This window comes from Triturus cristatus, chromosome 11, assembly GCF_964204655.1.
Source record: "Triturus cristatus chromosome 11, aTriCri1.1, whole genome shotgun sequence".
NCBI lineage: Eukaryota > Metazoa > Chordata > Amphibia > Caudata > Salamandridae > Triturus > Triturus cristatus.
The window spans coordinates 1142415732-1142439815 of record NC_140594.1 but is presented as its reverse complement, the minus strand read 5'-3'; the positions used below and the strand labels follow the sequence as shown (position 1 = coordinate 1142439815).

Sequence of the window (24084 nt, the reverse complement as noted above, 5' to 3'; positions counted from 1 at the left end):
GGATCACAGAGAAAGGACAGGGACAGAGAGCTGCTGTCTTGGTAAAGGCCTGAAACGGCTAATTCCTAAGAGGGTCTGCACTTTCAGTTATGACTGACTGTGAGTGGGGAAGATGAAGATTTTCTGTACCCAGCATACCTTGCGATGTGCTTAGGCAAATGAGGAGAGAGCCCCTCCAATCCCTTGCCACTCCGCTGAAAGCTCCTCCTCTGCATAAAGAGAGCACTTTCACAAGGGAGCAGAGTGGCGCAGCGGAAGCGTGCTGGGCCCATAACCCAGAGGTCGATGGATCGAAACCATCCTCTGCTAATATTGCTTGATTTTTCTTCCTAGGACTAATCTGTCATTTCCACCCTGCCAGCAAGGAAAAGCGCAGGCTTGTGCTAGCTATGTGAGAAAAGACTTCTCAACTATCTGTCTCTGCTGTAAATCAAGAGAGTGATCGTCAAAGGATCAACCCTACACTTTGAAAGTAAAGATACCCAATTAGAAGCATAAATGACAGGTGGGACCTTCACACGTTTTTCGGGGCATGCTTTGAATTTCATTCTTCCCTTTTTGTTCTGCTTTTATCAATCTCCTATGCATTTCATGGAATTTACTCCCTTTCTCTTCGCTGCTTTGCTTCCGATGCTGCTCATATGCTCATTTCCACTATTTGTACTGCTGCTTTCCATTTCTTCTCTTCTGCACAGCTTTGTCCTTGGTTTCAATCCCCAGTTCTTTACCCTCTGCAAGACAATTTCTACTGCTTTTCATGTTGGTATCCACACCAAATGCACCATTGGAACCGGTGCAAGATTGCCACTGCACTCGGCGTTGTAACATCTGGAACCTAGAGGACACACATCAGAGGGTGTTGGTGGTATAGTGGTGAGCATAGCTGCCTTCCAAGCAGTTGACCCGGGTTCGATTCCCGGCCAACGCAGTGCAAATATTTATATATTCTCCAAGCAGGATATATTTTAATGCAACATGTCACAAAACTGAAATATCAGAAACAGAATAATCAGCCGTTATATAAAAAAATAAACAAACACGTAGGTAGACATCTCGATCGCCTCATCTGCTACATTCATTGTCCCAATATATGCTATTTTCCATAAAGCACTCACCACTCACATGTGCTGATAATAAATATTTTGCTGGGGGCAGGCAATGAAAGGGCTGAGCCCTGACCAGACATTATAACCCCAGCAACCCTATTTTAAAAAGCATTTCTAGGCGATATCTAGCCTCTGAAAATAATAGGCAAGATCCACCGATAAATCTGGCAAAAGTCCCCAAGATTTTGTGCATACTTGTGCTCTCACCTGAATGCAGCGCCACCTTGTAACCATCGGATGTAACTGCGGCTCAGAAAAATGTTTTATCAGAGGGCAAGTTGAGAGGACTCCAAGTGGCAGATTTCCACGGAAAGAGCCTCTCGCTGCAGCAGGAAGGTTGGATACTTCAAATTGGCATAGTTTCCTGTCCAGCGTCCTCTCACGTCCCGAACGCTCCCAAACACTCAAAAGCCTCGCCCTCACCGGGTAGATCTCTGGCTCCCAGGTAAAGCCAAATCCTGAGTATGCTAGTGCTAGGATCACAGAGAAAGGACAGGGACAGAGAGCTGCTGTCTTGGTAAAGGCCTGAAACGGCTAATTCCTAAGAGGGTCTGCACTTTCAGTTATGACTGACTGTGAGTGGGGAAGATGAAGATTTTCTGTACCCAGCATACCTTGCGATGTGCTTAGGCAAATGAGGAGAGAGCCCCACCAATCCCTTGCCACTCCGCTGAAAGCTCCTCCTCTGCATAAAGAGAGCACTTTCACAAGGGAGCAGAGTGGCGCAGCGGAAGCGTGCTGGGCCCATAACCCAGAGGTCGATGGATCGAAACCATCCTCTGCTAATATTGCTTGATTTTTCTTCCTAGGACTAATCTGTCATTTCCACCCTGCCAGCAAGGAAAAGCGCAGGCTTGTGCTAGCTATGTGAGAAAAGACTTCTCAACTATCTGTCTCTGCTGTAAATCAAGAGAGTGATCGTCAAAGGATCAACCCTATACTTTGAAAGTAAAGATACCCAATTAGAAGCATAAATGACAGGTGGGACCTTCACACGTTTTTCGGGGCATGCTTTGAATTTCATTCTTCCCTTTTTGTTCTGCTTTTATCAATCTCCTATGCATTTCATGGAATTTACTCGCTTTCTCTTCGCTGCTTTGCTTCCGATGCTGCCCATATGCTCATTTCCACTATTTGTACTGCTGCTTTCCATTTCTTCTCTTCTGCACAGCTTTGTCCTTGGTTTCAATCCCCAGTTCTTTACCCTCTGCAAGACAATTTCTACTGCTTTTCATGTTGGTATCCACACCAAATGCACCATTGGAACCGGTGCAAGATTGCCACTGCACTCGGCGTTGTAACATCTGGAACCTAGAGGACACACATCAGAGGGCGTTGGTGGTATAGTGGTGAGCATAGCTGCCTTCCAAGCAGTTGACCCGGGTTCGATTCCCGGCCAACGCAGTGCAAATATTTATATATTCTCCAAGCAGGATATATTTTAATGCAACATGTCACAAAGTTGAAATATCAGAAACAGAATAATCAGCCGTTATATAAAAAAATAAACAAACACGTAGGTAGACATCTCGATCGCCTCATCTGCTACATTCATTGTCCCAATATATGCTATTTTCCATAAAGCACTCACCACTCACATGTGCTGATAATAAATATTTTGCTGGGGGCAGGCAATGAAAGGGCTGAGCCCCGACCAGACATTATAACCCCAGCAACCCTATTTTAAAAAGCATTTCTAGGCGATATCTAGCCTCTGAAAATAATAGGCAAGATCCACCGATAAATCTGGCAAAAGTCCCCAAGATTTTGTGCATACTTGTGCTCTCACCTGAATGCAGCGCCACCTTGTAACCATCGGATGTAACTGCGGCTCAGAAAAATATTTTATCAGAGGGCAAGTTGAGAGGACTCCAAGTGGCAGATTTCCACGGAAAGAGCCTCTCGCTGCAGCAGGAAGGTTGGATACTTCAAATTGGCATAGTTTCCTGTCCAGCGTCCTCTGACGTCCCGAACGCTCCCAAACACTCAAAAGCCTCACACCGGGCAAGCCCTCACCGGGTAGATCTCTGGCTCCCAGGTAAAGCCAAATCCTGAGTATGCTAGTGCTAGGATCACAGAGAAAGGACAGGGACAGAGAGCTGCTGTCTTGGTAAAGGCCTGAAACGGCTAATTCCTAAGAGGATCCGCACTTTCAGTTATGACTGACTGTGAGTGGGGAAGATGAAGATTTTCTGTACCCAGCATACCTTGCGATGTGCTTAGGCAAATGAGGAGAGAGCCCCACCAATCCCTTGCCACTCCGCTGAAAGCTCCTCCTCTGCATAAAGAGAGCACTTTCACAAGGGAGCAGAGTGGCGCAGCGGAAGCGTGCTGGGCCCATAACCCAGAGGTCGATGGATCGAAACCATCCTCTGCTAATATTGCTTGATTTTTCTTCCTAGGACTAATCTGTCATTTCCACCCTGCCAGCAAGGAAAAGCGCAGGCTTGTGCTAGCTATGTGAGAAAAGACTTCTCAACTATCTGTCTCTGCTGTAAATCAAGAGAGTGATCGTCAAAGGATCAACCCTATACTTTGAAAGTAAAGATACCCAATTAGAAGCATAAATGACAGGTGGGACCTTCACACGTTTTTCGGGGCATGCTTTGAATTTCATTCTTCCCTTTTTGTTCTGCTTTTATCAATCTCCTATGCATTTCATGGAATTTACTCCCTTTCTCTTCGCTGCTTTGCTTCCGATGCTGCCCATATGCTCATTTCCACTATTTGTACTGCTGCTTTCCATTTCTTCTCTTCTGCACAGCTTTGTCCTTGGTTTCAATCCCCAGTTCTTTACCCTCTGCAAGACAATTTCTACTGCTTTTCATGTTGGTATCCACACCAAATGCACCATTGGAACCGGTGCAAGATTGCCACTGCACTCGGCGTTGTAACATCTGGAACCTAGAGGACACACATCAGAGGGCGTTGGTGGTATAGTGGTGAGCATAGCTGCCTTCCAAGCAGTTGACCCGGGTTCGATTCCCGGCCAACGCAGTGCAAATATTTATATATTCTCCAAGCAGGATATATTTTAATGCAACATGTCACAAAACTGAAATATCAGAAACAGAATAATCAGCCGTTATATAAAAAAATAAACAAACACGTAGGTAGACATCTCGATCGCCTCATCTGCTACATTCATTATCCCAATATATGCTATTTTCCATAAAGCACTCACCACTCACATGTGCTGATAATAAATATTTTGCTGGGGGCAGGCAATGAAAGGGCTGAGCCCCGACCAGACATTATAACCCCAGCAACCCTATTTTAAAAAGCATTTCTAGGCGATATCTAGCCTCTGAAAATAATAGGCAAGATCCACCGATAAATCTGGCAAAAGTCCCCAAGATTTTGTGCATACTTGTGCTCTCACCTGAATGCAGCGCCACCTTGTAACCATCGGATGTAACTGCGGCTCAGAAAAATGTTTTATCAGAGGGCAAGTTGAGAGGACTCCAAGTGGCAGATTTCCACGGAAAGAGCCTCTCGCTGCAGCAGGAAGGTTGGATACTTCAAATTGGCATAGTTTCCTGTCCAGCGTCCTCTCACGTCCTGAACGCTCCCAAACACTCAAAAGCCTCGCCCTCACCGGGTAGATCTCTGGCTCCCAGGTAAAGCCAAATCCTGAGTATGCTAGTGCTAGGATCACAGAGAAAGGACAGGGACAGAGAGCTGCTGTCTTGGTAAAGGCCTGAAACGGCTAATTCCTAAGAGGGTCTGCACTTTCAGTTATGACTGACTGTGAGTGGGGAAGATAAAGATTTTCTGTACCCAGCATACCTTGCGATGTGCTTAGGCAAATGAGGAGAGAGCCCCACCAATCCCTTGCCACTCCGCTGAAAGCTCCTCCTCTGCATAAAGAGAGCACTTTCACAAGGGAGCAGAGTGGCGCAGCGGAAGCGTGCTGGGCCCATAACCCAGAGGTCGATGGATCGAAACCATCCTCTGCTAATATTGCTTGATTTTTCATCCTAGGACTAATCTGTCATTTCCACCCTGCCAGCAAGGAAAAGCGCAGGCTTGTGCTAGCTATGTGAGAAAAGACTTCTCAACTATCTGTCTCTGCTGTAAATCAAGAGAGTGATCGTCAAAGGATCAACCCTATACTTTGAAAGTAAAGATACCCAATTAGAAGCATAAATGACAGGTGGGACCTTCACACGTTTTTCGGGGCATGCTTTGAATTTCATTCTTCCCTTTTTGTTCTGCTTTTATCAATCTCCTATGCATTTCATGGAATTTACTCCCTTTCTCTTCGCTGCTTTGCTTCCGATGCTGCCCATATGCTCATTTCCACTATTTGTACTGCTGCTTTCCATTTCTTCTCTTCTGCACAGCTTTGTCCTTGGTTTCAATCCCCAGTTCTTTACCCTCTGCAAGACAATTTCTACTGCTTTTCATGTTGGTATCCACACCAAATGCACCATTGGAACCGGTGCAAGATTGCCACTGCACTCGGCGTTGTAACATCTGGAACCTAGAGGACACACATCAGAGGGCGTTGGTGGTATAGTGGTGAGCATAGCTGCCTTCCAAGCAGTTGACCAGGGTTCGATTCCTGGCCAACGCAGTGCAAATATTTATATATTCTCCAAGCAGGATATATTTTAATGCAACATGTCACAAAACTGAAATATCAGAAACAGAATAATCAGCCGTTATATAAAAAAATAAACAAACACGTAGGTAGACATCTCGATCGCCTCATCTGCTACATTCATTGTCCCAATATATGCTATTTTCCATAAAGCACTCACCACTCACATGTGCTGATAATAAATATTTTGCTGGGGGCAGGCAAGGAAAGGGCTGAGCCCCGACCAGACATTATAACCCCAGCAACCCTATTTTAAAAAGCATTTCTAGGCGATATCTAGCCTCTGAAAATAATAGGCAAGATCCACCGATAAATCTGGCAAAAGTCCCCAAGATTTTGTGCATACTTGTGCTCTCACCTGAATGCAGCGCCACCTTGTAACCATCGGATGTAACTGCGGCTCAGAAAAATGTTTTATCAGAGGGCAAGTTGAGAGGACTCCAAGTGGCAGATTTCCACGGAAAGAGCCTCTCGCTGCAGCAGGAAGGTTGGATACTTCAAATTGGCATAGTTTCCTGTCCAGCGTCCTCTCACGTCCCGAACGCTCCCAAACACTCAAAAGCCTCGCCCTCACCGGGTAGATCTCTGGCTCACAGGTAAAGCCAAATCCTGAGTATGCTAGTGCTAGGATCACAGAGAAAGGACAGGGACAGAGAGCTGCTGTCTTGGTAAAGGCCTGAAACGGCTAATTCCTAAGAGGGTCTGCACTTTCAGTTATGACTGACTGTGAGTGGGGAAGATGAAGATTTTCTATACCCAGCATACCTTGCGATGTGCTTAGGCAAATGAGGAGAGAGCCCCACCAATCCCTTGCCACTCCGCTGAAAGCTCCTCCTCTGCATAAAGAGAGCACTTTCACAAGGGAGCAGAGTGGCGCAGCGGAAGCGTGCTGGGCCCATAACCCAAAGGTCGATGGATCGAAACCATCCTCTGCTAATATTGCTTGATTTTTCTTCCTAGGACTAATCTGTCATTTCCACACTGCCAGCAAGGAAAAGCGCAGGCTTGTGCTAGCTATGTGAGAAAAGACTTCTCAACTATCTGTCTCTGCTGTAAATCAAGAGAGTGATCGTCAAAGGATCAACCCTATACTTTGAAAGTAAAGATACCCAATTAGAAGAATAAATTACAGGTGGGACCTTCACACGTTTTTCGGGGCATGCTTTGAATTTCATTCTTGCCTTTTTGTTCTGCTTTTATCAATCTCCTATGCATTTCATGGAATTTACTCCCTTTCTCTTCGCTGCTTTGCTTCCGATGCTGCCCATATGCTCATTTCCACTATTTGTACTGCTGCTTTCCATTTCTTCTCTTCTGCACAGCTTTGTCCTTGGTTTCAATCCCCAGTTCTTTACCCTCTGCAAGACAATTTCTACTGCTTTTCATGTTGGTATCCACACCAAATGCACCATTGGAACCGGTGCAAGATTGCCACTGCACTCGGCGTTGTAACATCTGGAACCTAGAGGACACACATCAGAGGGCGTTGGTGGTATAGTGGTGAGCATAGCTGCCTTCCAAGCAGTTGACCCGGGTTCGATTCCCGGCCAACGCAGTGCAAATATTTATATATTCTCCAAGCAGGATATATTTTAATGCAACATGTCACAAAACTGAAATATCAGAAACAGAATGATCAGCCGTTATATAAAAAAATAAACAAACACGTAGGTAGACATCTCGATCGCCTCATCTGCTACATTCATTGTCCCAATATATGCTATTTTCCATAAAGCACTCACCACTCACATGTGCTGATAATAAATATTTTGCTGGGGGCAGGCAATGAAAGGGCTGAGCCCCGACCAGACATTATAACCCCAGCAACCCTATTTTAAAAAGCATTTCTAGGCGATATCTAGCCTCTGAAAATAATAGGCAAGATCCACCGATAAATCTGGCAAAAGTCCCCAAGATTTTGTGCATACTTGTGCTCTCACCTGAATGCAGCGCCACCTTGTAACCATCGGATGTAACTGCGGCTCAGAAAAATGTTTTATCAGAGGGCAAATTGAGAGGACTCCAAGTGGCAGATTTCCACGGAAAGAGCCTCTCGCTGCAGCAGGAAGGTTGGATACTTCAAATTGGCATAGTTTCCTGTCCAGCGTCCTCTCACGTCCCGAACGCTCCCAAACACTCAAAAGCCTCGCCCTCACCGGGTAGATCTCTGGCTCCCAGGTAAAGCCAAATCCTGAGTATGCTAGTGCTAGGATCACAGAGAAAGGACAGGGACAGAGAGCTGCTGTCTTGGTAAAGGCCTGAAACGGCTAATTCCTAAAAGGGTCTGCACTTTCAGTTATGACTGACTGTGAGTGGGGAAGATGAAGATTTTCTGTACCCAGCATACCTTGCGATGTGCTTAGGCAAATGAGGAGAGAGCCCCACCAATCCCTTGCCACTCCGCTGAAAGCTCCTCCTCTGCATAAAGAGAGCACTTTCACAAGGGAGCAGAGTGGCGCAGCGGAAGCGTGCTGGGCCCATAACCCAGAGGTCGATGGATCAAAACCATCCTCTGCTAATATTGCTTGATTTTTCTTCCTAGGACTAATCTGTCATTTCCACCCTGCCAGCAAGGAAAAGCGCAGGCTTGTGCTAGCTATGTGAGAAAAGACTCTCAACTATCTGTCTCTGCTGTAAATCAAGAGAGTGATCGTCAAAGGATCAACCCTATACTTTGAAAGTAAAGATACCCAATTAGAAGCATAAATGACAGGTGGGACCTTCACACGTTTTTCGGGGCATGCTTTGAATTTCATTCTTCCCTTTTTGTTCTGCTTTTATCAATCTCCTATGCATTTCATGGAATTTACTCCCTTTCTCTTCGCTGCTTTGCTTCCGATGCTGCCCATATGCTCATTTCCACTATTTGTACTGCTGCTTTCCATTTCTTCTCTTCTGCACAGCTTTGTCCTTGGTTTCAATCCCCAGTTCTTTACCCTCTGCAAGACAATTTCTACTGCTTTTCATGTTGGTATCCACACCAAATGCACCATTGGAACCGGTGCAAGATTGCCACTGCACTCGGCGTTGTAACATCTGGAACCTAGAGGACACACATCAGAGGGCGTTGGTGGTATAGTGGTGAGCATAGCTGCCTTCCAAGCAGTTGACCCGGGTTCGATTCCCGGCCAACGCAGTGCAAATATTTATATATTCTCCAAGCAGGATATATTTTAATGCAACATGTCACAAAACTGAAATATCAGAAACAGAATAATCAGCCGTTATATAAAAAAATAAACAAACACGTAGGTAGACATCTCGATCGCCTCATCTGCTACATTCATTATCCCAATATATGCTATTTTCCATAAAGCACTCACCACTCACATGTGCTGATAATAAATATTTTGCTGGGGGCAGGCAATGAAAGGGCTGAGCCCCGACCAGACATTATAACCCCAGCAACCCTATTTTAAAAAGCATTTCTAGGCGATATCTAGCCTCTGAAAATAATAGGCAAGATCCACCGATAAATCTGGCAAAAGTCCCCAAGATTTTGTGCATACTTGTGCTCTCACCTGAATGCAGCGCCACCTTGTAACCATCGGATGTAACTGCGGCTCAGAAAAATGTTTTATCAGAGGGCAAGTTGAGAGGACTCCAAGTGGCAGATTTCCACGGAAAGAGCCTCTCGCTGCAGCAGGAAGGTTGGATACTTCAAATTGGCATAGTTTCCTGTCCAGCGTCCTCTCACGTCCTGAACGCTCCCAAACACTCAAAAGCCTCGCCCTCACCGGGTAGATCTCTGGCTCCCAGGTAAAGCCAAATCCTGAGTATGCTAGTGCTAGGATCACAGAGAAAGGACAGGGACAGAGAGCTGCTATCTTGGTAAAGGCCTGAAACGGCTAATTCCTAAGAGGGTCTGCACTTTCAGTTATGACTGACTGTGAGTGGGGAAGATGAAGATTTTCTGTACCCAGCATACCTTGCGATGTGCTTAGGCAAATGAGGGGAGAGAGCCCCACCAATCCCTTGCCACTCCGCTGAAAGCTCCTCCTCTGCATAAAGAGAGCACTTTCACAAGGGAGCAGAGTGGCGCAGCGGAAGCGTGCTGGGCCCATAACCCAGAGGTCGATGGATCGAAACCATCCTCTGCTAATATTGCTTGATTTTTCTTCCTAGGACTAATCTGTCATTTCCACCCTGCCAGCAAGGAAAAGCGCAGGCTTGTGCTAGCTATGTGAGAAAAGACTTCTCAACTATCTGTCTCTGCTGTAAATCAAGAGAGTGATCGTCAAAGGATCAACCCTATACTTTGAAAGTAAAGATACCCAATTAGAAGCATAAATGACAGGTGGGACCTTCACACGTTTTTCGGGGCATGCTTTGAATTTCATTCTTCCCTTTTTGTTCTGCTTTTATCAATCTCCTATGCATTTCATGGAATTTACTCCCTTTCTCTTCGCTGCTTTGCTTCCGATGCTGCCCATATGCTCATTTCCACTATTTGTACTGCTGCTTTCCATTTCTTCTCTTCTGCACAAGTTTGTCCTTGGTTTCAATCCCCAGTTCTTTACCCTCTGCAAGACAATTTCTACTGCTTTTCATGTTGGTATCCACACCAAATGCACCATTGGAACCGGTGCAAGATTGCCACTGCACTCGGCGTTGTAACATCTGGAAGCTAGAGAACACACATCAGAAGGCGTTGGTGGTATAGTGGTGAGCATAGCTGCCTTCCAAGCAGTTGACCCGGGTTCGATTCCCGGCCAACGCAGTGCAAATATTTATATATTCTCCAAGCAGGATATATTTTAATGCAACATGTCACAAAACTGAAATATCAGAATAATCAGCCGTTATATAAAAAAAAAAAAAACACGTAGGTAGACATCTCGATCGCCTCATCTGCTACATTCATTGTCCCAATATATGCTATTTTCCATAAAGCACTCACCACTCACATGTGCTGATAATAAATATTTTGCTGGGGGCAGGCAATGAAAGGGCTGAGCCCCGACCAGACATTATAACCCCAGCAACCCTATTTTAAAAAGCATTTCTAGGCGATAGCTAGCCTCTGAAAATAATAGGCAAGATCCACCGATAAATCTGGCAAAAGTCCCCAAGATTTTGTGCATACTTGTGCTCTCACCTGAATGCAGCGCCACCTTGTAACCATCGGATGTAACTGCGGCTCAGAAAAATGTTTTATCAGAGGGCAAGTTGAGAGGACTCCAAGTGGCAGATTTCAACGGAAAGAGCCTCTCGCTGCAGCAGGAAGGTTGGATACTTCAAATTGGCATAGTTTCCTGTCCAGCGTCCTCTCACGTCCCGAACGCTCCCAAACACTCAAAAGCCTCGCCCTCACCGGGTAGATCTCTGGCTCCCAGGTAAAGCCAAATCCTGAGTATGCTAGTGCTAGGATCACAGAGAAAGGACAGGGACAGAGAGCTGCTGTCTTGGTAAAGGCCTGTAACGGCTAATTCCTAAGAGGGTCTGCACTTTCAGTTATGACTGACTGTGAGTGGGGAAGATGAAGATTTTCTGTACCCAGCATACCTTGCGATGTGCTTAGGCAAATGAGGAGAGAGCCCCACCAATCCCTTGCCACTCCGCTGAAAGCTCCTCCTCTGCATAAAGAGAGCACTTTCACAAGGGAGCAGAGTGGCGCAGCGGAAGCGTGCTGGGCCCATAACCCAGAGGTCGATGGATCGAAACCATCCTCTGCTAATATTGCTTGATTTTTCTTCCTAGGACTAATCTGTCATTTCCACCCTGCCAGCAAGGAAAAGCGCAGGCTTGTGCTAGCTATGTGAGAAAAGACTTCTCAACTATCTGTCTCTGCTGTAATTCAAGAGAGTGATCGTTAAAGGATCAACCCTATTTTGCTTCCGATGCTGCCCATATGCTCATTTCCACTATTTGTACTGCTGCTTTCCATTTCTTCTCTTCTGCACAGCTTTGTCCTTGGTTTCAATCCCCAGTTCTTTACCCTCTGCAAGACAATTTCTACTGCTTTTCATGTTGGTATCCACACCAAATGCACCATTGGAACCGGTGCAAGATTGCCACTGCACTCGGCGTTGTAACATCTGGAACCTAGAGAACACACATCAGAGGGCGTTGGTGGTATAGTGGTGAGCATAGCTGCCTTCCAAGCAGTTGACCCGGGTTCGATTCCCGGCCAACACAGTGCAAATATTTATATATTCTCCAAGCAGGATATATTTTAATGCAACATGCCACAAAACTGAAATATCAGAATAATCAGCCGTTATATAAAAAAATAAACAAACACGTAGGTAGACATCTCGATCGCCTCATCTGCTACATTCATTGTCCCAATATATGCTATTTTCCATAAAGCACTCACCACTCACATGTGCTGATAATAAATATTTTGCTGGGGGCAGGCAATGAAAGGGCTGAGCCCCGACCAGACATTATAACCCCAGCATCCCTATTTTAAAAAAGCATTTCTAGGCGATATCTAGCCTCTGAAAATAATAGGCAAGATCCACCGATAAATCTGGCAAAAGTCCCCAAGATTTTGTGCATACTTGTGCTCTCACCTGAATGCAGCGCCACCTTGTAACCATCGGATGTAACTGCGGCTCAGAAAAATGTTTTATCAGAGGGCAAGTTGAGAGGACTCCAAGTGGCAGATTTCCACGGAAAGAGCCTCTCACTGCAGCAGGAAGGTTGGATACTTTAAATTGGCATAGTTTCCTGTCCAGCGTCCTCTCACGTCCCGAACGCTCCCAAACGCTCAAAAGCCTCACACCGGGCAAGCCCTCACCGGGTAGATCTCTGGCTCCCAGGTAAAGCCAAATCCTGAGTATGCTAGTGCTAGGATCACAGAGAAAGGACAGGGACAGAGAGCTGCTGTCTTGGTAAAGGCCTGAAACGGCTAATTCCTAAGAGGGTCTGCACTTTCAGTTATGACTGACTGTGAGTGGGGAAGATGAAGATTTTCTGTACCCAGCATACCTTGCGATGGTCTTAGGCAAATGAGGAGAGAGCCCCACCAATCCCTTGCCACTCCGCTGAAAGCTCCTCCTCTGCATAAAGAGAGCACTTTCACAAGGGAGCAGAGTGGCGCAGCGGAAGCGTGCTGGGCCCATAACCCAGAGGTCGATGGATCGAAACCATCCTCTGCTAATATTGCTTGATTTTTCATCCTAGGACTAATCTGTCATTTCCACCCTGCCAGCAAGAAAAAGCGCAGGCTTGTGCTAGCTATGTGAGAAAAGACTTCTCAACTATCTGTCTCTGCTGTAAATCAAGAGAGTGATCGTCAAAGGATCAACCCTATACTTTGAAAGTAAAGATACCCAATTAGAAGCATAAATGACAGGTGGGACCTTCACACGTTTTTCGGGGCATGCTTTGAATTTCATTCTTCCCTTTTTGTTCTGCTTTTATCAATCTCCTATGCATTTCATGGAATTTACTCCCTTTCTCTTCGCTGCTTTGCTTCCGATGCTGCCCATATGCTCATTTCCACTATTTGTACTGCTGCTTTCCATTTCTTCTCTTCTGCACAGCTTTGTCCTTGGTTTCAATCCCCAGTTCTTTACCCTCTGCAAGACAATTTCTACTGCTTTTCATGTTGGTATCCACACCAAATGCACCATTGGAACCGGTGCAAGATTGCCACTGCACTCGGCGTTGTAACATCTGGAACCTAGAGGACACACATCAGAGGGCGTTGGTGGTATAGTGGTGAGCATAGCTGCCTTCCAAGCAGTTGACCCGGGTTCGATTCCTGGCCAACGCAGTGCAAATATTTATATATTCTCCAAGCAGGATATATTTTAATGCAACATGTCACAAAACTGAAATATCAGAAACAGAATAATCAGCCGTTATATAAAAAAATAAACAAACACGTAGGTAGACATCTCGATCGCCTCATCTGCTACATTCATTGTCCCAATATATGCTATTTTCCATAAAGCACTCACCACTCACATGTGCTGATAATAAATATTTTGCTGGGGGCAGGCAAGGAAAGGGCTGAGCCCCGACCAGACATTATAACCCCAGCAACCCTATTTTAAAAAGCATTTCTAGGCGATATCTAGCCTCTGAAAATAATAGGCAAGATCCACCGATAAATCTGGCAAAAGTCCCCAAGATTTTGTGCATACTTGTGCTCTCACCTGAATGCAGCGCCACCTTGTAACCATCGGATGTAACTGCGGCTCAGAAAAATGTTTTATCAGAGGGCAAGTTGAGAGGACTCCAAGTGGCAGATTTCCACGGAAAGAGCCTCTCGCTGCAGCAGGAAGGTTGGATACTTCAAATTGGCATAGTTTCCTGTCCAGCGTCCTCTCACGTCCCGAACGCTCCCAAACGCTCAAAAGCCTCCCCTCACCGGGTAGATCTCTAGCTCCCAGGTAAAGCCAAATCCTGAGTATGCTAGTGCTAGGATCACAGAGAAAGGACAGGGACAGAGAGCTGCTGTCTTGGTAAAGGCCTGAAACGGCTAATTCCTAAGAGGGTCTGCACTTTCAGTTATGACTGACTGTGAGTGGGGAAGATGAAGATTTTCTGTACCCAGCATACCTTGCGATGTGCTTAGGCAAATGAGGAGAGAGCCCCTCCAATCCCTTGCCACTCCGCTGAAAGCTCCTCTTCTGCATAAAGAGAGCACTTTCACAAGGGAGCAGAGTGGCGCAGCGGAAGTGTGCTGGGCCCATAACCCAGAGGTCGATGGATCGAAACCATCCTCTGCTAATATTGCTTGATTTTTCTTCCTAGGACTAATCTGTCATTTCCACCCTGCCAGCAAGGAAAAGCGCAGGCTTGTGCTAGCTATGTGAGAAAAGACTTCTCAACTATCTGTCTCTGCTGTAAATCAAGAGAGTGATCGTCAAAGGATCAACCCTATACTTTGAAAGTAAAGATACCCAATTAGAAGCATAAATGACAGGTGGGACCTTCACACGTTTTTCGGGGCATGCTTTGAATTTCATTCTTCCCTTTTTGTTCTGCTTTTATCAATCTCCTATGCATTTCATGGAATTTACTCCCTTTCTCTTCGCTGCTTTGCTTCCGATGCTGCCCATATGCTCATTTCCACTATTTGTACTGCTGCTTTCCATTTCTTCTCTTCTGCACAGCTTTGTCCTTGGTTTCAATCCCCAGTTCTTTACCCTCTGCAAGACAATTTCTACTGCTTTTCATGTTGGTATCCACACCAAATGCACCATTGGAACCGGTGCAAGATTGCCACTGCACTCGGCGTTGTAACATCTGGAACCTAGAGGACACACATCAGAGGGCGTTGGTGGTATAGTGGTGAGCATAGCTGCCTTCCAAGCAGTTGACCTGGGTTCGATTCCCGGCCAACGCAGTGCAAATATTTATATATTCTCCAAGCAGGATATATTTTAATGCAACATGTCACAAAACTGAAATATCAGAAACAGAATAATCAGCCGTTATATAAAAAAATAAACAAACACGTAGGTAGACATCTCGATCGCCTCATCTGCTACATTCATTGTCCCAATATATGCTATTTTCCATAAAGCACTCACCACTCACATGTGCTGATAATAAATATTTTGCTGTGGGCAGGCAATGAAAGGGCTGAGCCCCGACCAGACATTATAACCCCAGCAACCCTATTTTAACCCCTTCGATGCTCATGACGGAACGGTTCCGTCATGAGCATCGGTTGGGCTGTGCTCATGACGGAACCGTTCCGTCATGAGGACAGCCCCCGGGGGAAGCGCTGGCGCTCCCCCCCTTGTCCCTCGATCTTGGCCCCCTTTACAGGGGTGGCAGCGGAAGAGCTTCCGCTGCCACCCCCGACCCCCCCCGAGCCCCCCCACGCTTTCTGATGACGTCAGCGCGCACAGCGCGCGCCGGCGTCATCAGGAAGCGTTGGACGCGCTGGAATCCATTTCTTCCAGCGCGTCCGAGGGGAGCAGAGGTAGGTGTTTGGCGTCTGGTGGGGGCCGCGGCGGTGAAATCTCTAGTATTGAGGCATCGGGGGAGAGGAAAGAGTATTTCCTCTCCCCCGATCTCTCAATACAGGGCATTCCTGCTCCACGATCGCGCACAGCGTCGCGATCGTGGAGTAGGGATGCCCCACTAGACACCAGGGATTTTGGATTTGGAGTTTGGGAAGCGACCCCTTAGGCAAGGGTCGCTTCCTTGGGGACGAAAATTTGGCAAAGTCTTTTCTGCCCCCCCTGGGGGCAGATCGGCCCGCTTTCTGCGCGTTTCTGCCCCCGGGGGGGGGCAGAAAAGCCCACTAGTCACCAGGGATGCTGTTCCTACTATGTAGGAAGCGACCCCTTGGGCAAGGGTCACTTCCTTGGGGGCAAATTTTGTTGAAGTCTTTTCTGCCCCCCCTGGGGGCAGATCGGTCCGCTTTCTGCGCGTTTCTGCCCCCGGGGGGGGCAGAAAAGCCCACTAGACACCAGGGATATTGGTTATGCTATGTAGGAAGCGACCCCTTAGGCAAGGGTCGCTTCCTTTGGGGGCCAAATAATTTGAAGACTTTTCTGCCCCCCCTGGGGGCAGATCGGTCTTCTTTCTGCCCGTTTCTCCCCCTAGGGGGGGCAGAAAAGCCCACTAGACACCAGGGATGTCTATTTCGTTATGTAGGAAGCGACCCCTTGGGCAAGGGTCGCTTCCTAGGGTGGTAAAGTGATTAGGAGACTTTTCTGCCCCCCCTGGGGGCAGATCGGTCGTCTTTCTGCCCGTTTCTGCCCCCAGGGGGGGCAGAAAAGCCCACTAGACACCAGGGATGTCTTTTTCTTTATGTAGGAAGCGACCCCTTGGGCAAGGGTCGCTTCCTTTGCGGCCTAATTTTTTAGAATACTTTTCTGCCCCCCCCTGGGGGCAGATTGGTCGTCTTTCTGTCCGTTTCTGCTCTTTGGGGGGGGGCAGAAAAGCCCACTAGACACCAGGGATATAAATATTATTGTAGGAAGCGACCCCTTGGGCAAGGGTCGCTTCCTTGGGCCCCTAAATGTTTTGAAGACTTTTCTGCCCCCTCTGTGGGCAGATCGGTTTTATTTTTTTGCCGTTTCTGCTCCCATTGGAGGCAGAAAAGCCCACTAGACACCAGGGAATTAGTTCAATTAGAAATAGAAGTGACCCCTCGCTTCCAGGGTGCAATTTGTTATATGTATTTGGGTCACCTGCCCCGGGACTGAATAGCCTTTTTTTTCCTGCTGTTTTCTGCCTGACCTGGCACACAAACCGATTGACCATTTGGGTAGTGACATGGCATGTTATAATGTTTATTGTTATATGTTTTGTGATTTCCAATTGTAATGTTTTTTTTGTTTACTTTTTTGTTCTAGGTGAAGGCTTTTCTTCTGTTCACGGTGACATTTTGGTTCTGGTGGTTTTGCTGTTTGTGTAGTTTGGTAAGAGACTGTTTTTTTGTACAATGCAAATGTGTTTGATTTCTCTGCCTGTTTTTTTTTGCAAATGGTGTAATAATAGCAGTATGTTTGGTTTTTGAGTTTCAAAAACTTTTTGCATTGGTGCATGATGTGTATTTTGTTGTCTTGTGAGTAATTTTTTTTTTTTTCTTCTTTCTAGTTTGATATCGTTGGTCTTTGCTGTGTCACTGCAGAGTTTGTTTCTGGTGAGTGTAGCTGTCTCTTTTGATTTTGGATTGTATAGTTTTTGAGTACATTGATCTTATTGATATAAGGTACACATTTCTTTACTTACTTGGTTTGCACATTGTTGGTTGTTGTTGACTTGTTTGTGCAGTCTTCCATCTTAGTAGGTATAATGGCTAGCCGCAGGATGACTGCTCAGCAGGTTGTTGGTTTGCTGTTTGAGTCTTCCTCTGATATTGGGTCAGAGACTGACTCTGCTTCTGAGGGAGAGGGGGCAGGGGACGATTCTGGCAGTGAGTTTTCTCTCCGTATGGGGTCATCGGATGATGAAGATACTCTTAGCGCGGATGAAGTGCCTGTGTTAGAGGAGGAGACTGATGTGCCGATAGTGCGGCAAGAGGCATCTGGGCTGCAGGCTGGGACTGCAAGGCTTCCCGTTGGTGTAGTGCGGCAAGAGACATCTGGGCTGCAGGCTGGGACTGCAAGGCTTCCCGTTGGTGTAGTGCGGCAAGAGGCATCTGGGCTGCAGGCTGGGGCTGCAAGCCTTTCCGTTGGTGTAGTGCGGCAAGAGACATCTGGGCTGCAGGCTGGGGCTGCAAGTCTTCCCGTTGAAAGTGATGACCTCTGGGTTGCCCCTGGCATGGTGCAGCCGGAATTTCCTGAGTTTACTGGTGTTCCAGGGTCTAGAGTGAATACCGAGAACTTTTTGCCTGTAAATTTTTTTCAGTTGTTTATGGACGATGTGTTTTTGGCAGAGATTGTTGAGCAGACTAATTTGTATGCCGAACAGTTTTTGAGGGACAACAGTGCCAGTCTTAAGCCACACTCTAGAGCTACCCGGTGGACTCCCACAAATGTTGAAGAGATGAAGAAGTTCTTGGGTTTAACTTTTTTGATGGGCTTGCTAAGGAAGCCATCATTGGCTTCATATTGGTCTAGCAGTCCCTTGATGGCAACGTCTATTTTTCCGGCAGTCATGAGTCGTGACAGGTATTTGCTTCTGCTTCGGATGATGCACTTTGTAGATAATGGTTTAGCGTTGCCACGAGATCACCCTGATTGTGACCGTCTTTTTAAGATTAGGCCTGTCCTTGATCACTTTGTTGATCGATTTTCTGAGATTTATGCCCCTGGTAGAGAAATTGCAGTGGATGAGTCTTTGGTGTTGTTCAAGGGCCGCTTGGTTTTTAGGCAATACATTCCTAGTAAGAGGGCACGCTATGGAATAAAGCTGTATATGCTGTGTGACAGTAGGACTGGATATGTCTCTAATTTCAGGGTGTACACCGGTAAGGAATCTAGGTTTAACCTCCCTGGTTGTCCGTCCACTTTTGGAGTGACTGAGAAAATTGTTTGGGAACTTGGAAGAGGATTTTTTAACAAAGGCCACCATTTATATGTAGATAACTTCTACACTGGTGTACGGTTGTTCAGGGAATTGGCCAAAGTGGACACTTTTGCTTGTGGCACAGTTCGCTGTAACCGTAAAGGTTTTCCGAAAGAACTTGTTTGTCAAAAGCTTGTGCGGGGACAGTGCAGTGCGTTGCGTTGCCAGGAGCTTCTTGCTGTGAAGTTTACAGACAGGAGAGATGTCTACATGCTGACTTCCATCCATGATGAAAGCACTGCACCTGTGACTGTTTGGGGTCAGGTCGCTGAAGCGCGCAAACCTGTATGTGTTTTAGACTATAATAGGTACATGGGTGGTGTTGACAGAGTAGATCAGAGGTTGGAACCTTACACTGCTCTTCGTAAGGCTTACATTTGGTACAAGAAGTTGGCTATCCATCTTTTCCACTTGGCAATGTTTAATGCTTTTGTTGTGTTCCAGGATTCTTGCCCTGAGTCAAAGATGACTTTTGTTAAGTTTCAGGAGTCTGTAATAGGCAGCCTTGTTGTAGTGGAACAGGCAAGTGTTCCTAGAGTTGGACTGGTGGAGGATGTTGCTAGATTGAAAGAACGCCACTTTCCAGAACACATTCCTCCCACACCCGCAAAAGATTTTCCCAGTAGGAGATGTAGAGTCTGTTGGCGAAGAGGTTTGCGGAAGGAGAGTCGTATGTACTGCCCCGATTGTCCCTCTCATCCTGCACTGTGTCTCTCTGCTTGTTTTAGAGCGTACCACACGCGAAAAAATTTTTGGGAGGATTCTTGAGTGGTAAAGTGAACTGGCTGGTCTGTATTCTTTGGATAATTTGATTCTGTTTCAATGTTGGTGTTAGTGCAATGTATTTAGTTGCTGATTTTCTGTTAGAAGATTTGTATCTATTTGCAATTTGTTTGTGTTTTTATTTTTTTCTAAAAAAATCCAAAATGTGATGGCGGTGTGTGTAGGCTTGCGCTTGGCTGTTGGTGTGTGTGGACTGGCACTTGGTTGGTGGTGTGCGTGGAATGGTGCTTGGCTGACGGTGTGCGTGGACTGGCGGTGTGCATGGACTGGCGGTGTGCGTGGACTGGTGCGTGGCTGGTGGTGTGCGTGGAATGGTGCTTGGCTGGCGGTGTGCGTGGCTGGTGGTGTGCGTGGAATGGTGCTTGGCTGGCGGTGTGCGTGGAATGGTGCTTGGCTGGTGGTGTGCGTGGAATGGTGCTTGGCTGGCGCTGTGCGTGGACTGGTACTTGGCTGGCAGTGTGTGTGGACTGGTGGTGTGTGCGGACTGGTGTTTGGCTGGTGGTGTCCGTGGACTGGAGCTTGGCTGGTGGTGTCCGTGGACTGGAGCTTGTCTGGTGGTGTGTGTGGACTGGAGCTTGGCTGGCGGTGTGTGTGGAATGGTGCTTGTCTGGTGGTGTCCGTGGACTGGAGCTTGGCTGGCGGTGTAGGTGGATTGGCGATTGGCTGCCGGTGTGCCTGGACTGGCGATTGGATGGCGGTGTGCCTGGACTGGCGCTTGGCTAGCGGTGTGCGTGGACTGGCGTTTGGCTAGCGGTGTGTGTCGACCGGTGCTTGGCTGGCTGTGTGCGAGTAGTGACTTTCTGCTGGTCACTACACACACTGCTAGCTGAGTGCCACTCCACGCAATCCTTCTGCCTGTGTAGTTGCTGTGTCTGGATTGTGGGCGTGTGAAAGTGATGGGCCCTTGAATGGCGCTGTGTGCCGGTGTGAGTTTTGTTATGTGATGGGCCCGCGGCTGGCGGTGTGAATGGTTTTGTATGTCTCACACGTATGAAAGGTGTATGAATGGCCTGTAAAGAGGTTGGTGCCTTGTCGTGGCTTTACAGCTCACGAGCTGTGAGTCAATGGTTCAGTTTCTTGCCCTTTCAATTATTACCAGTGCATTTCATTTTTTGTGAAATCACTTGGTAATACAATTTTATCTACTGAACCATCACTCACCCTCGTGCCAAATCCAACCAGTATGTGCGTGTGCTTGCGGGTTAGATGACTGTGCAGTAATATTTGTTTTTTTGAAGCAGGGTGTACCTTGTCCCTTTTTGGTGATTTTTGTACTGTGTTGCTTTTGTACCTGGTGGTGCGAATGGTCTTGTTTGTATCACGTATGAAAGGTGTGTGAATGGCCTGTAAAGCGGTTGGTGCCTTGACGTGGCTTTACAGCTCACGAGCTGCAAGTCATTGGTTTGGTTTTTTGTGAATTTAATTATTGACAGTGCATTTCATATTTGTGAAATCTCTTGTTAATAAAATTTAATACACTGAACCATGACTTGCCCTCGTGCCAAATCCAACCAGTATGTGTGTGTGTTTGAGGAATAGATGGTTGTGCAGGAATCTTTTTTTTTTGTTTCTCTGCCAAGGTACACTTTCCATGTAAGAATAACCCACCAACTGTAGATATTGTCGAAAACCTTTGGGAGTTTATGGTGATGTCTCTCTAGTGATTTGAAAAATATTTTTTATCCCCATTGTCCTGTAAACCTCAAATTGTCTGCCACATTTTCTTTGCAGTATTATTCCTAAATTCTCACGCTGTAGTAACAATAGGTAATCTGGTTATGCAAGGGGGGTTACTTTTGTTTTTTGCCCAGGGATCGGCGGGCATCTAGGGAAACCTTTCCAACCCACGCATTTCTGAAAAGTAGACACTCGGCGGCTTCCAGGGAGGTATGGCTTGCGTGGATCCCCCAACGTTTCCTTACCTAGAATCCCCTGCAAACCTCAATTTTTGCCCAAATAATCACTTTTTTCACACATTTTGGGGTGGGAAAGTAGTGGCATCACCGGGCTCACACAAATTTACCACCACCCAGCGTTCCCCCAGGTCTCCCGGTAAAAATGGTGCCTCACTTGTGTGGGAGGCCCAAGTACCCGCGGCAGGCAAGGGCCCCAAAGGTAGTGAGGACACCTCTAGATGGCCTATCGCCAAACCACCTGGTTTTGCAAGGGGGGTCACTTTGGTTTTTGGCCCGGTGCGCGGCGGCCATCTAGGGAAACCTACCAAACCCAGGCATTTTTGAAAACTAGACACCCGGCGGCTTCCAGGGAGGTATGGCTTGCGTGGATCCCCCAACGTTTCCTTACCCAGAATCCCCTGCAAACCTCAATTTTTGCTCAAAAAATCACTTTTTTCACACATTTTGGGGTGGGAAAGTAGTGGCATCACCGGGCTCACACAAATTTACCACCACCCAGTGTTCCCCCAGGTCTCCCGGTAAAAATGGTGCCTCACTTGTGTGGGAGGCCCAAGTACCCGCGGCAGGCAAGGGCCCCAAAGGTAGTGAGGCCACCTCAAGATGGCCTATCGCCAAACCACCTGGTTTTGCAAGGGGGGTCACTTTGGTTTTTGGCCCGGTGCGCGGCGGCCATCTAGGGAAACCTACCAAACCCAGGCATTTTTGAAAACTAGACACCCGGCGGCTTCCAGGGAGGTATGGCTTGCGTGGATCCCCCAACGTTTCCTTACCCAGAATCCCCTGCAAACCTCAATTTTTGCTCAAAAAATCACTTTTTTCACACATTTTGGGGTGGGAAAGTAGTGGCATCACCGGGCTCACACAAATTTACCACCACCCAGCGTTCCCCCAGGTCTCCTAGTAAAAATGGTGCCTCACTTGTGTGGGAGGCCCAAGTACCCGCGGCAGGCAAGGGCCCCAAAGGTAGTGAGGCCACCTCAAGATGGCCTATCGCCAAACCACCTGGTTTTGCAAGGGGGGTCACTTTGGTTTTTGGTCCGGTGCGCGGCGGCCATCTAGGGAAACCTACCAAACACAGGCATTTTTGAAAACTAGACACCCGGCGGCTTCCAGGGAGGTATGGCTTGCGTGGATCCCCCAACGTTTCCTTACCCAGAATCCCCTGCAAACCTCAATTTTTGCTCAAAAAATCACTTTTTTCACACATTTTGGGGTGGGAAAGTAGTGGCATCACCGGGCTCACACAAATTTACCACCACCCAGCGTTCCCCCAGGTCTCCCGGTAAAAATGGTGCCTCACTTGTGTGGGAGACCCAAGTACCCGCGGCAGGCAAGGGCCCCAAAGGTAGTGAGGCCACCTCAAGATGGCCTATCGCCAAACCACCTGGTTTTGCAAGGGGGGTCACTTTGGTTTTTGGCCCGGTGCGCGGCGGCCATCTAGGGAAACCTACCAAACCCAGGCATTTTTGAAAACTAGACACCCGGCGGCTTCCAGGGAGGTATGGCTTGCGTGGATCCCCCAACGTTTCCTTACCCAGAATCCCCTGCAAACCTCAATTTTTGCTCAAAAAATCACTTTTTTCACACATTTTGGGGTGGGAAAGTAGTGGCATCACCGGGCTCACACAAATTTACCACCACCCAGCGTTCCCCCAGGTCTCCCAGTAAAAATGGTGCCTCACTTGTGTGGGAGGCCCAAGTACCCGCGGCAGGCAAGGGCCCCAAACGTAGTGAGGCGACCTCAAGATGGCCTATCGCCAAATCACCTGGTTTTGCAAGGGGGGTCACTTTGGTTTTTGGCCCGGTGCGCGGCGGCCATCTAGGGAAACCTACCAAACCCAGGCATTTTTGAAAACTAGACACCCGGCGGCTTCCAGGGAGGTATGGCTTGCGTGGATCCCCCAACGTTTCCTTACCCAGAATCCCCTGCAAACCTCAATTTTTGCTCAAAAAATCACTTTTTTCACACATTTTGGGGTGGGAAAGTAGTGGCATCACCGGGCTCACACAAATTTACCACCACCCAGCGTTCCCCCAGGTCTCCCGGTAAAAATGGTGCCTCACTTGTGTGGGAGGCCCAAGTACCCGCGGCAGGCAAGGGCCCCAAAGGTAGTGAGGCCACCTCAAGATGGCCTATCGCCAAACCACCTGGTTTTGCAAGGGGGGTCACTTTGGTTTTTGGCCCGGTGCGCGGCGGCCATCTAGGGAAACCTACCAAACCCAGGCATTTTTGAAAACTAGACACCCGGCGGCTTCCAGGGAGGTATGGCTTTCGTGGATCCCCCAACGTTTCCTTACCCAGAATCCCCTGCAAACCTCAATTTTTGCTCAAAAAATCACTTTTTTCACACATTTTGGGGTGGGAAAGTAGTGGCATCACCGGGCTCACACAAATTTACCACCACCCAGCGTTCCCCCAGGTCTCCCGGTAAAAATGGTGCCTCACTTGTGTGGGAGGCCCAAGTACCCGCGGCAGGCAAGGGCCCCAAAGGTAGTGAGGCCACCTCAAGATGGCCTATCGCCAAACCACCTGGTTTTGCAAGGGGGGTCACTTTGGTTTTTGGCCCGGTGCGCGGCGGCCATCTAGGGAAACCTACCAAACCCAGGCATTTTTGAAAACTAGACACCCGGCGGCTTCCAGGGAGGTATGGCTTTCGTGGATCCCCCAACGTTTCCTTACCCAGAATCCCCTGCAAACCTCAATTTTTGCTCAAAAAATCACTTTTTTCACACATTTTGG

General features: G+C 47.5%; 8 non-coding genes across 8 annotated transcripts; all 8 read left to right on the top strand.

Annotated features, from left to right (window-relative positions):
- The first annotated feature begins 856 nt into the window (after positions 1 to 856).
- TRNAG-UCC (transfer RNA glycine (anticodon UCC)) lies at positions 857 to 928 on the top strand. Its single transcript has one exon. It is a non-coding gene; the product is annotated as a tRNA-Gly (tRNA).
- A 1510-nt stretch (positions 929 to 2438) lies between these two features.
- TRNAG-UCC (transfer RNA glycine (anticodon UCC)) lies at positions 2439 to 2510 on the top strand. The gene has a single exon. It is a non-coding gene; the product is annotated as a tRNA-Gly (tRNA).
- Positions 2511 to 4031: 1521 nt separating this feature from the next.
- TRNAG-UCC (transfer RNA glycine (anticodon UCC)) lies at positions 4032 to 4103 on the top strand. Its single transcript has one exon. It is a non-coding gene; the product is annotated as a tRNA-Gly (tRNA).
- Positions 4104 to 7195: 3092 nt separating this feature from the next.
- Positions 7196 to 7267, top strand: TRNAG-UCC (transfer RNA glycine (anticodon UCC)). Its single transcript has one exon. It is a non-coding gene; the product is annotated as a tRNA-Gly (tRNA).
- Positions 7268 to 8776: 1509 nt separating this feature from the next.
- Positions 8777 to 8848, top strand: TRNAG-UCC (transfer RNA glycine (anticodon UCC)). Its single transcript has one exon. It is a non-coding gene; the product is annotated as a tRNA-Gly (tRNA).
- A 1512-nt stretch (positions 8849 to 10360) lies between these two features.
- On the top strand, positions 10361 to 10432 carry TRNAG-UCC (transfer RNA glycine (anticodon UCC)). The gene has a single exon. It is a non-coding gene; the product is annotated as a tRNA-Gly (tRNA).
- A 1346-nt stretch (positions 10433 to 11778) lies between these two features.
- TRNAG-UCC (transfer RNA glycine (anticodon UCC)) lies at positions 11779 to 11850 on the top strand. The gene has a single exon. It is a non-coding gene; the product is annotated as a tRNA-Gly (tRNA).
- A 3097-nt stretch (positions 11851 to 14947) lies between these two features.
- On the top strand, positions 14948 to 15019 carry TRNAG-UCC (transfer RNA glycine (anticodon UCC)). The gene has a single exon. It is a non-coding gene; the product is annotated as a tRNA-Gly (tRNA).
- Positions 15020 to 24084: the final 9065 nt, after the last annotated feature.